The sequence below is a fragment of the Sciurus vulgaris genome, assembly GCF_902686455.1.
Source record: "Sciurus vulgaris genome assembly, chromosome: 4".
Lineage (NCBI taxonomy): Eukaryota > Metazoa > Chordata > Mammalia > Rodentia > Sciuridae > Sciurus > Sciurus vulgaris.
Window position 1 is genome coordinate 49110409 of NC_136464.1, and position 6287 is coordinate 49116695.

Consider the following 6287-nt stretch of genomic DNA (forward strand, 5'->3'; position numbering starts at 1 on the left):
GGGGAATACAAGCGTCCATGTATTCAACAAATGCCCCAGCAGGTATTCCCTTCCTTCCAGGAGATACCGTGCCGGTTTGGGGGGGATGCTTGCAAGAAGAGAAAATAAAAGAGGGAATGAGGGAAGGCGTAGATGATAAGGCACTGTAGAACAGATAGGCCCCGAGGGATGGTTGAGAAAGCTGAGTTCTGTTTCCTGTTCCAACGATCCACTTCTCATCAGCAGCTTTCCTGGCCAAGGCTGCACTCCTGGCCACACGGTGGGCACCCAGGATCCTGGGAACCGTTCTAGCACTCTGACCTGGATTGTTCTGCATGGGAGACAGACACCTCAATGACTCAGGTCACCTGCCAGCATGGAGGTGTGGTCAGTGGGGTGGGGCAGGCAGGAGGCGCGGTGCTGGTTGGGTTGGCCAAGGAGGCAGATCTTGAAGAATGAACACACCAGGCTACTGAGGAGGTGTGGGTCAGGGGGAGCTTTGGGGGCTGCAGGAGCTTGGGAAAGAGCTCGGAGAACATAAAGCAAGCTGCAATGAAGAGATGGGACTGGGACCGCAGGCAGGGCCAGACAGGGGGAGAGAATTTCACCATGGAGGGGGAAAGTAGCCATCAGAGGGCAGGGGAGGCAGAGCATCTGGTCCAGGTGTGCACATCAGAAAAGCTGCTCTGAACTCCAGAGTGGGAGGTCTGCAACAGGGATCTCCTGGAAGGGCCCTGGGAGGCCCAGAGGCAAGAGGAAGAGAAGCTGGAGTGGAATGAGGACAAAGGCTGGGAGGAGGAGGAAGAATAGCCAGGAATGCCCATCCCTAATGGGCCTAGAAAACAGAATGGGTGGGGGGAAAGTGGGGTTTATGGACATCTGGTCACCAAGGTGACTCACTAAAATGTTTATTTTAATGTAATGGGGGGAAAAAAACCCTCAAAATAATAGTGGTCTGAAGATCAAAGTACAGATACACAGTCCCAGGTGGGTACGGTGCATCCATAAATGTCCGAGACCCAGATTCCTTCCATCTTGTTGCTCTGCCAACCTCAACACCCAGCCTTGACTGCATGGTCCAAAATGGTTGCTCCAATTCCCACTGTCACGTCCACATCCCACCTACTGGGAAAAGAAAAAAGAATAAGGAGAGTAGCATGTACACCTTTTCAAAGGTATGACTTGGAATTCCACACATCTCTGTGAACATCCCATTGACAGAACTTAGAGGCATACTAGAAAGGATTCTCGGCTCAGCTAACAACACTTTTGGGGATGGGAGTATAACTCAGTAGGTAGAGCAGTTGCCCACTATTATCAGGCCCTGGGTTTGATCCCCAGCACTGGAAAGAAAATTTTTTTTCCACAGTGGAAGAAGGGGAGAAAGGCTCTAAGGAGGGAGAGCTAGTGATTATACAAGCCGTGGGCTTCTCTGAGCATAGTATTTCTCATTTGCAAAATACCTTCTGTGAATAGTCATATTTATTTTTAACCAAATAAATGTTGCATATGATTAAATCTCTGTCAACTCCACACTGTGTTTTCCTGGGCAAGTCTGATCCCCTCTTTGGACTTTGTTTTTCGAGCAATTGAAGGTGTTGGAAAATATTCTCGCGGGGGACCCTCTGGGGTCAGCCACGTGGACTCCAGGGTGGGTGAAGCCTATAGACCTTTATGCTCAATATGGGCTCCAGTGTTCTTGGAACAAGGGTTTTGGATTTATGTTTCCAAGTTGAACAGACAGGTTCCTGAAGTTAAGAGGGGGTCTGTCAACCTAAAATGTTGAGAAGTCACCCCGGACCTGCTCAGGGCCCCCGACACCCGATTCTATGGTCCCTTTGTACCTACTTTGCTGCAGACACTTGGAAAGGATCACGAGGGAAAGAAAAGGCAATTGAAGGACTTCAGGCTGGGCAGATGGCGTGGCTCCAAGTTGCCGGGCAGTCCCCCTGGGTGTGGGTATGGGTGTGGGTGTGGCCCACCATTGCTGGCCTTCCCCTGCAGACCTGGCCCTGCCCGAGTTGGGGTTTGGCTGGGTGCATGACTGGCATGCTGGCCCCGTGTTTCCCCTGCAGCCCCCAATGCTTCCAGCCAGAGCCAGTTAGGGTTTCAGAGGCTCGGCCAGCGGCCGTGTCTGGGCTGCCAGGTGAAGAGAACAGAGCCCGCTTTAACCAGCGCTGCTCTCCGTATCGCCTTTCCCTTTGCTCCGACCAAGAGCAGACCTGTCTCTGTCTCCGGAGCCAGGGATTTGATACTGTCGTGAATGGAGGTTTTCATCCCCCTCGTCCTCTGCCCTCCATGGCGCCGGCTGCCGGTGCCAGGCTTGGCAGGCGAGGCCCCAGCTGTAGGGGGAGTGGGTGGCTCCGCGGCTCCCCCTCCACTCAGACTTAGCTGTGGGGAAGAGACCGGGGGCTGGGAGGAGGAGACACTGCTGCTGGCTGGGCCTGGTGGGCTTTGGTGCAGGCTGGGAACGTCCCTGTGGCCCCTGGGGAGCCAGAGTCCTCAGGCAGACTCGCCGTCTGCAGTGAAGATGGCGCAGGACAGAGCTGGGAAGAAGGATCTGATCCACAGAGAAGGGAGGAGAGAAAAGCAGTGTGGCCTTCAGATCTCTGAGCGCTGATGAGGGCAAGGGAGGAAGAAGGATGAGCCACCTTGGGCGGCGCCTGGGAGGTGCTGGGGAACAAAGAGGACAAGCAGGCCTGGGCTCTGGAGGGAGCCCCAGGAAAACTGGGCAGCTAGAAGGACCAGGGCTATGTGACAGGATGTGGGCTGCTGGGGGCCACAGAGTCTGTCACGTCTTGGTGACAGAGCTGGCCTGTCAGGTCCTTACTCCAGAAGGCCACCCTGCCTCCTCACCTGCCCTGACCTCTCCCTCAGCAGAGGCAGGGGACATTGTTCTCACAGCCTTTGCCTGTAGGTACTGAACCAAGGACAGTGGCCAGTGAAGAACAAGAGGAAGAAGGGAACAGTTACAATTTCAAAGGACAGTGCATGCATGCAGTCCTGTGTCCTGGCTGCAGAGCACATGATTGTCTGTTCTCTGTTCAAGTCCCCACAGGCCGGCAAGTGAGAGCACATCCTTCAAAATGCCCTGAGACTGAGGACAGACCAACACCAGTAGTCCTTGCAGTGCAGGGCCCTGGGCTGAACATGGCGGCCACAGACTGGCAAACCTCCTTCTCTGCCCGCGAAGAGCTCGCTGTGTGCTCAGAGTCTCCTGAAGGGCCTGCTGTCTGCTGCTAGGGACCTGGTGTTCACCTCTGAATGCCACCCCTATGGCATTCCTGGAGGGGGACGGAAGTGCCATCAGAGGAAACAGAGACCCAGAGATTCTGAGTAACCTGCACCGAACCCCAGTGCAGGGTGGTGTGGGAGTGCCTTCTGAATCCCAGTCACATCTGACTCCCTGGCTTGGGACGAACCCACACTTTTTTCTTTGGGAGGGGTACAGTGGAAGGCCATTGGGATGGCTTGAGGCTAGAAGGTGGACCTGGTCCAGGCCCTTGGAGTGGTCGCTAAGGCAACATCACTCAGTAACTCCTGATTGGATAAACAGAAGGCAAATTGTGCCACTGTAGAATGGCCAGCGATGGTGCACAGGGTGCCAGGCCTTGTTGGGAGCTCAGAGGTGAGAGGGTCAGGTTGCTCCCCAGAGGGAAGCAGGTGACAGTGTGTGGAGATCCCCTCCACAGGTGCCAAGCCAGGCAAATCTCTGCTGCCACTTTGCGGGGTGACTTGAGGCGAGGAACAGAGTCTCTCAGAACCTCCCGTTCTTTAGCGGCAGGATGCAGCTGGGAGCAGCCTGCTCATGGGCTGCTCTGGGGATTACAGAAGATGGTCACACTGAGCATAGGGCCTGGCAGGAAGCAGGGGCTCAACGACAACAGAACTATCACCGTGACCCTTATCTCCACCCAGGGCAGAGTGGGGCAGCGGTGAGTTTACAAACCACAAAAGAGGCACAAAGAAACTGCATGGGATTCCCGGATGGAGAGTCTCAGGAAGGCTCCCAGGTTTGCTTCCATTACCTTTATACCGATCTTGTAGGACCTTTTAGTCCTGTTTACTCTGAGTTTCTGGACACACATTCAGCCACCAACGATATGGGATGAGTGAATCAGGAATGTTCTGTCTGGCTCCAGCTCCAGAGTTGCAGGTACAGCTGTCTCTTCTCCCCAGCCTGGCAGCTCTGGCTCAGAGAATTTCCATGGTGGACTCATAGCCAGTGATTGCCCAGTAGTCCCTGCCTCACCTGGGCCCAGTTACCAGCTCCAAGGTTAGGACTTCCTGCTGCCGAGCCACCTCCCTGAGAGAGGGGGAAGGAGGGCTTCTGCCATCCTCTGAGCCATGGAAGAGAACAGGAGAATAACTGGTGTGGGTCACAGGGCCTGGGTTGGCTCCCTAGTTCTGGAGATGGGCAAGGTACTCTCCACCCTGGGTGCTGCTGCAGAACCCACAACACTTAGCCTTCTCAGCAGGTTGCCTTAGGCCTAAAGCTTCCTGGGCTCATGACAGAGGGTGCTGGTTCTGCCCATATGGCAGCTGACCCTCTACCAAGGAGGATCAAGTTGGTGGACATGCACGGTGATTCCTTAGTGGGACAACCTGAGGTATGCCCTTACCCATTACTGTCCTCAGATGGAGATAATCTACTCACGAATGCAGCCTTTATTTGCTAGTTTTTGTTCACTGTCTTGCTCCCCAAGTCCCCATAGAGCTCCTAGGATGGGATCACCCCCTTGATAAACTGCTTACACCCAAATTGTCTCAGGGTCATCTTTGGGGAGCCCAGTTACAGCACAGTACGTGGCCAGGTCCCTCCTGTGCTGGGTGCCAGGAGGCCTGTGGCTGATTGTGCTGCTGCAGCCTCTTGGCTCTGCCTTCTGGCTCCTCGTTCAACCTGGCTGCCTCGTTCACATTCCCAGCATCTGGGGAGAAGTCAGGATTCTGTTGCTGTCCTGGGTTATACACTAACCTTCTGCTGCCAAGCATGTAGCATCTTGCTGCATGGGAGGATGGGAATGTGGGGAAGAAATGCAACCACTCTGGGCTTGCTTCCAGAGGAGCAGCAGGGAACCAGCTCCCTCCAACCTCCTTTAAATGGGTGTGCCGGCTTTATCCGGGGAGGACGCTGTGGGGGGAGTGGAAAAAAGAGTTGAGTCATCAGTTCCTAAGACACCAACCACCAGCATCTGTGAGCCCTCCTGGGACTTGACAGGGTGATTGGCTTTCCGGGGCTCCGTCATCAGAGCCCTCGCCTTTGACTGCTGGAGTTTGTCATGCTCTGGCTCTTCACGGGAAAACTGCCTAACGCCGTGGCAAAAGCAAGGTAATAAAATATTCATCTACTGCGGCTGGAGGATGGAAGCTACGGTGTCTTCCAGGAGAAGTGGAGACCTAAATTAAAGATACGCACAGACGCAGACAAAAGCACATGTCTGAGCAGCAGACAACCCCAGGCACTCAACACGCATAGGAGTAACCCAGGCTCCACTTGCACAAAAGCATATGCCTGCATGCACACAGAGCACCTGCACACACATGTGAGCACACACCCATGCACCACACAAGCCTGTAGCACCCATGCACACAGGCCACAATGTGAGTGTGTCTGTGCACACTGCACACACCTGGGAGATATTGATACACACACACACACACATACACAGACACACTCACACACTCATACCTATTCTTCCATCATCATAATTAAAAGTGACATCTCCCTAGCTGGTGTACCTGAGGCAGAAGAGCCCATCATCACGACCCTGACTTCTGAACAAGAGCAACCTGTCTGGTGTCCTGAGGAAGCTCTGCTCAGGCGGAAAGCAGCCACCGTGCTGGGGGATGCAGGGGAAGCGTGACTCAGAGGTGAGTTATACAACTCTGTTCTGCCCGTCTGTTCTGCCCAGGAGGGGGAGGATGAGGAAAGCTTACAAATGTGAAAGCTGAAAGCTGCTGCACTTCTGGAAGCTTCCATGCTGTCAGCCTAGTGGAGGCTGAGGCTCCCTGAGGGCAGCATGTGGAGGCTGCTGTGCTGTCACGAAATGAAGGCGTGTGCTTGAGTACACAGAGTCTTCCCCCAGAAGGAGGGGGCTGCAGAGTGTCACCTCCTGCCAGTTAGAACCTTCCACTGACCCGCTATCTCCAGGCTGGCCTGTTAGCCCCATGCACATCACGCCTGCACTGACAGCGGGCTGGCCCTGGCTTGTGGCAGCACTCATAGTTGACCTGCGTCTGCAAAGGTCCTGCCTCTGATTGTTCTAGAAGCTGTAACTATGGGAGGATCTCACAGTGGGAGGACTGAT

The 6287-nt window shown here is 54.5% G+C and overlaps 1 long non-coding RNA gene across 1 annotated transcript; it reads right to left on the reverse strand.

Annotated features, from left to right (window-relative positions):
* Nucleotides 1-872: 872 nt before the first annotated feature.
* Nucleotides 873-5778, reverse strand: LOC306658821. Its single transcript, XR_013763161.1, has 2 exons — nt 5669-5778; nt 873-1101 (listed from the first exon to the last, which is right to left on the reverse strand). It is a non-coding gene; the product is annotated as an uncharacterized lncRNA (long non-coding RNA).
* Nucleotides 5779-6287: the final 509 nt, after the last annotated feature.